This window comes from Chrysochloris asiatica, unplaced genomic scaffold, assembly GCF_000296735.1.
Source record: "Chrysochloris asiatica unplaced genomic scaffold, ChrAsi1.0 scaffold00389, whole genome shotgun sequence".
In the NCBI taxonomy this organism is placed as follows: Eukaryota; Metazoa; Chordata; class Mammalia; order Afrosoricida; family Chrysochloridae; genus Chrysochloris; species Chrysochloris asiatica.
This window is the reverse complement of record NW_006408907.1, coordinates 1,602,278-1,608,358: the sequence shown is the minus strand read 5'-3', so window position 1 is coordinate 1,608,358 and position 6,081 is coordinate 1,602,278.

Genomic DNA, 6,081 nt, shown 5'->3' with positions numbered 1-6,081 from the left:
ATACCCTTAAACATCTCTCGTACTTTGGACATATTGTCAGGAGGGAACAGTCGCTGGAGAAGGATGTCATGCTGGGTAAGGTGGAGGGTCAGAGAAAGAGAGGAAGACCCCCAACGAGATGGATCGGCCAGGTGGCATCATTGATGGTGTCAAGTGTGGCAGCGGTAGTGAGGTTGGCCCAGGATCAGACATTGTTTCGTTCTGCTGTACATGGGGTTCCAACCCAATGGCACCTGACAACAACAACAATACCCTTAAATTTGCTCCTATTTTTTTAGTTTTAACATTTAGGCATTTGATCCATCTTGACATAGATTTTTATATGGCGAGAGATTGACCCTGTTTAATTTTTCTGCAAGTGGCTATCCAGTTTCCCAGCACCATTTGTTACAACAATTATCTCTTGCCTCATTTAATGAGCTTCAGCCCTTTGTCAAAGATTAGCTGTCCATAGATGGATGGATTTACTTCTGGGTTCTAAATTCTATTGCATTGATCTATGTGCCTGTCATTGTACCTGTACCAGACTTTTTTGACTACGATGACTGTGTAGTAAGTTTTGAGATCAGAGTGTGAGGCTTCCTGCTTTGCTATTTTCCTTTAGTAGTGCTTTCCTTATTTGAGGTCTCTTTCCTTTCTATTTAAAGATGAAAATTAGTTTTTCTATCTCTTTAAAGAATGACGATATAATCTGAATCAAGATTACTTTATATCGGTACATCACTGTGAGTAGTATTGACATTTTCACAATATGCTTATCCATGAGTCTGGTATATTATTCCATTTATGTAGATGGTTTTTGGAATCTTGTAGTAGTGTTTTTTGGTTTTCTTTGTATAGGTCTTTTATCTCTGTTTAGATTTATTCATAAGTACTTCATCTTTTGGCTGGTTATTGCAAATGACATTGTTTTCCTGGTTTAATTTAAAATTTTTCCTTGTTAGTGTAAAGGAATCTCACCAATTTTTGTATACTGATTTTGTACCCTCCAACTTTACTAAATTCTTCTCTTAATTCCAGTAGTTTACTTGTTGAGTCTCTTGCATTCCCTATGTATAGGATCATATCATCTGCAAATAGAGATAGATTTACTTATTCTTTGACAATCTGGATGCCTTTGATTTCCCTTTATTGCCTTATTGTTCTTGGTAGGATTTTAATACACTATTAAATAGAAGGTGATAAAGAGCATCCTTGTCTTGTTCCTGTTCATAACAGGAATGTCATATTACTTAGTGCTGCTTTAACAGAAATATTGTAAGGTGCTGACTTTAAAAAAGCTAATTATCTCATAATTTAGGAGGGCAGAGGTCCAAATTTAGGGGGTGCCAGCTCTAAGGGAAGGTTTTCTCTCTCTGTTAGCTCTGAGTAAGGTCTTTGACACCAATCTTCCACTGGGTCCAGAAGTTTTACTTGGACCCTGAGTCTAAAGAACACACTCCACTCCTAGCTCTTCTTTTTTGGTAGAAGTAGGTCCCACTCTCTTTGCTCTCTTCTCTCTCCTTTTATCTCTTATAAGATAAATGTTGATGCAAGCCATTTGCCCAGGGAATCTCGCCCTACATGGGATTAGGGCTGTATCTTAACTAAGGGTGTTACATCCCACCCCAATCTCCTTACGTCAAATCACACCATTTGTTGTTGACGTTAAGTACAGTGGAGTCGGTATGACTCATAGTGACCCTACACAGGGTTTCTGAGGCTGTAAATATTTACGGAAGCAGACTGCAAATTGCCAACCTAGAGATTAGCAGCCCGATTTGTAAACACTAATGGGGAATGATCATATCATTACATAACTGTCACACTGCATCACTGTGTAACCGCCAAACTCGATTTGCAGAACCTTGACACATGGCACATACCTTGGGAGAATACAGTTCAATCCATGACAGAGATTTTTTTCAGTCTCTCTCCTTTGAGAATAATGTTATATGTTGGTTTTGTGTATTTTCCCTTAATTATGTTGATAAATTTCCCTTCTATTCCTATTTTCCTGAACATTTTTATTGAGAATGAGTACTGGATTTTGTCAAATGTCTTTTCTGTATCAATTGATATGATCATGTAGTTCTTTTCCTTTCTTTTTTTGCATGATGAATTGCTTTGATTGTATTTTTAACTGGAACCATAGTTTCACACCTAGGATAACTCCCACTTGGTAATGATGTGGGTTTTGTGGTATGTTGTTGGATTCTATTGGCTAAGATTTTGTTGAGAAATTTTGTGTTGGTATTCATGAGGGATAACTCAGAAAGAAAATTATTGAAACTCATTGAAAGATTCAGCAAAGTGGCAGGGTATGAGATCAATATACAAAAATCAGTTGGATTCCTTTACACTAATAAAAACAGCTCTGAAAAGGAAATCAGGAAAACAATATCACTGATAATAGTTACACAAAAGATTAAATACTACAGAGGACTAGAGTGGAGAGTGAAGCGTCCAGCTGATAAGAAGAGAGGGCATATGCATAAGAGCACCCACACTTGCAGATAATACCCACTTGACCTGACCTCAATGACTGAATGATCAGAGCTCAACTAGAAAATGAAAGAAGAACAAAAGAGTAATCGGATACAATTTGATTAACTTGACCTACACCTATGGATACAGTAGCTCAAAAGAGGGAACAAATCTTTACAGTGAGGATCATTCACACCCCCTTCATACACAGAGTAGACAGGGATGGACAACTTGGACATTGGTTACCCAAAATGGTGGAGAGGCTACAAAGGTAAGAAGTAACTGGCTTACAAGTTTTCAAAAGGGAGCCTAGATCCAGAGGTGCGGAAGAAGTAGAATCTCCACTGAGTAGTATCCAATCTGTCTGGGTGGGGCTGATGAAAGGAGATACGGATAAGTCTCTTGTGGTACAATAGTGAATAATTGCTATCAGGACTGACTGAGAGGGTTGTAAATGTAAATAAAGATAGACGTTTTGTAGCAAAAAGAGGGGAGTGATGGACTTTCCAGTCCAGGAGTGGAGGTCCCTGGGACCATCAAGGGAGAAGAGCGGAGTGCGTGACCCTACCCAGAGAAACAGTGACGCCAGAGATGGAGGCAGAGATGATGACGTGGAGAGATGGAGTGGCTGGGGACTCTAGACCCAAAGAGGTAGAGGGGCTGTGTGTTGATGACCAGGGGGGCAGGCTTGCAGGGTATACCTTTTGGTTGGTTGATGATGCATGGAGGGGATTGTAACCATGGCAATGAAACAATATATGATAGGATGAATGTAAAGCTAATGTTCTCCCATGTTCTCACATAAAACATTACACACACAAAAAAAGATGAAATACTAAGGAATAAACCTAGCCATAAAGTCAGCAGTTCAAGCTCATCGGTTCAAGCTCATGAGTCACTCCTCAGAAACCCTATACAGGGTCACTACGGGTTGAAAACAAATTTACAGCACTTCACAACAACAAATTCACAGGTAATAACAACACTGTAGGTACCAAAGACTTGAAAGATAAATGGCTCCACTTCCAACTCCAGTTCCAATTCATGACAACCACAATGTGTCAGAGTAGAAATGTGCTCCACAGAGCTTTCATTGACTTGGTTTTTCTGAAGTAGGTTTCAAGGACTTTCTTCTGAAACATAACTGGGTGAACTGAAACCTCATATCTTTGGTGAGGAGTGAGAGCTTTTACCCATCATATCTCCCAGGAAATCCAAGCAGACAATGCAAATCTTTAAATATATTACCTCAATCAGTTTCTTTTGTATTCTTCCAGAATTATAATATGCATATAAAATAATATTTATAAAACTGTAAATGTAATAGGTAACATACGATATTTATAAAACTGTAAATGTAATAGGTAACATATAATGTTACCTAGATACGATAATGTTACCTTAGATTTTTTTAATTGAGTATATCTTTAACAACACTTATTAGGATTTCTTTCCTTCAAATATGTACTTTTTTTTCTCTTCTTCTACCAGATACAATTTTTACTAAGTGCTTTTTTTATTTTTAAGTTTTTATTATAAACTGAATGATAGTTTACATGTGAGAACATTGGCTTTACACCATGGTTTCATTGCAATGATTGTGGTCTCCTCCAATGCATCACCATTCAACAGTATTTACATCCATTCCCTCTGTTTTTGTTTTGTTTTGTTGAGGGGGAAGGTAAACATAAGCACTCAGGAATATATAGTAATTTAACCAACTACAGGGCATATTCTGCCTCCTGCTTCCTGGCCACCAGCACCCAGTCCTTCTCTTTCCATGAGTCCAGAGTTCTCAGCTTCTCCTTCTCTCCATGTCCTCATTTCTGCCTCCATCTCTGGTGTCGCTGCTTCTCTGGATAGGGTCCTGCATTCCGCTTGTGCTCTTCTCCCTTCATGGTCCTATGTTCCTCTGTTTCTGGACTGTAAAATTAACTACTGCCCTGTTTTTGTGTGTGTGTTTTTTTTGTTTGTTTGTTTTTACAAAACCTTTACAGCTGTGACAGTTGCAATTAGTCATAATAACAATTGCTCACAGTTAAATCATGGGAATCGTATCCCCATCTCTTTTCACCAGACCCCTCTAGACAAGATGAAAACTATTCAGTGGGGACTCTACTTTGTCTAGATGGGTCTGGTGAAAAGAGACAGGGATACGATTCTTATGATTCAATAGTGAGTAATAGTTATCATGACTAATTATGACTGTTACAACTGTAAAGATAGAATTTTTGTAATAAAAATATTTCAGAAACAGAGGACCCTAGGATCATCAAGGGAGAAGAGCACAAGCGGAATGCGGGACCCTATCCAGAGAAGCAGCAACACCAGAGATGGAGGCAGAGATGAGGACATGGAGAGATAGAGTAGCTGAGGACTCTAGACTCATGGAAAAAGAAAAGCTGTGTGCTGGTGGCCAGGAGGCAAGCTTGCAGAATGTGCCTTTTGGTTGCTTAAATTATTATATATTCCTGTTTTTGTGTACATCCCCCCCCCCAAAAAAAAAATCAAAAACACAGAAGGAATAAAAGAAAATACTGTTGAATGATGATGCACAGAGGAGATTGTAATCATTGCAATGAAACAAAGAGTGTAAAACTGATGCTCTCCCATGTAAACTATCACTCAATTCACAATAAAAACTTAAATAAATAAACTCAACATGGATTAAATACTTAAATGTAAAACCTAGAATTATAAATATTTTCAATTATAATAGGGGCAAATTTAGAGGCATACATGCCTCTAATATACATGGTATAACTATACTGTCAAATATAACTCAAACAACACAAATAGTTGAAAATAAAATAGATGGATGGGGCATCCTAAAAGTAGACATTTATGTGCATCAAAAGATTTCACTAAAAGAATAACTGTTATCATGACTAATTGTGACTGTCACAATTGTAAAGATAGAAGTTTTGGAACAAAAAAAGGGGAGTGGTTAATCTTACAGTACAGAAACAGGATCCTAGAACCATCAAGAGAGGAACGCACAAGCAGAGTGCAGGACCTTATCCAGAAATGGGGGCATGGAGACGGGGAGTGGCTGAGGCCTCTAGATTCATGGACTAAGAAGAGAAGGACTAAGAGCTGGTGGCCAGGAGCAGACTTGCAGAATGTGCCCTTAGGAAATGTAAATTATTATATATGCCTGAGTGGGTTTTTTTGTTTGTGGGTTTTTTTTTAAAAGCTAAAGTGGATAGAGAAAAATACTGTTAGATGGTACATGGAGGCGATTATAATCAATGTAATAAAACAAGGTATATGATTTGTTGAATGTAAAACTGATGATATGCCCTATAAACTTTCACTCAATCCACAATAAAAACTTAAAAAAAAAAAAAAAAGATTTCACTAAAATAGTAAAAAGAGAGTCCATGACTGGGGAAAAAAATCGTAATGACATATCACACAAGGGACTAATCTCTAAAATTTATAGAAAAATACAGCACCTCTAAAAGAAAAAAACAAGCAACCCAATTAAAAATGGACCGAGAACACAAACAGACAATTCACCAAAGAAGACAATCAGGTGGCCAATAAACACATGTAGAAATTTTCACAATCATTAGCCATTGTTGTTGTTGTTAAGTGCCATCGAGTCGATTC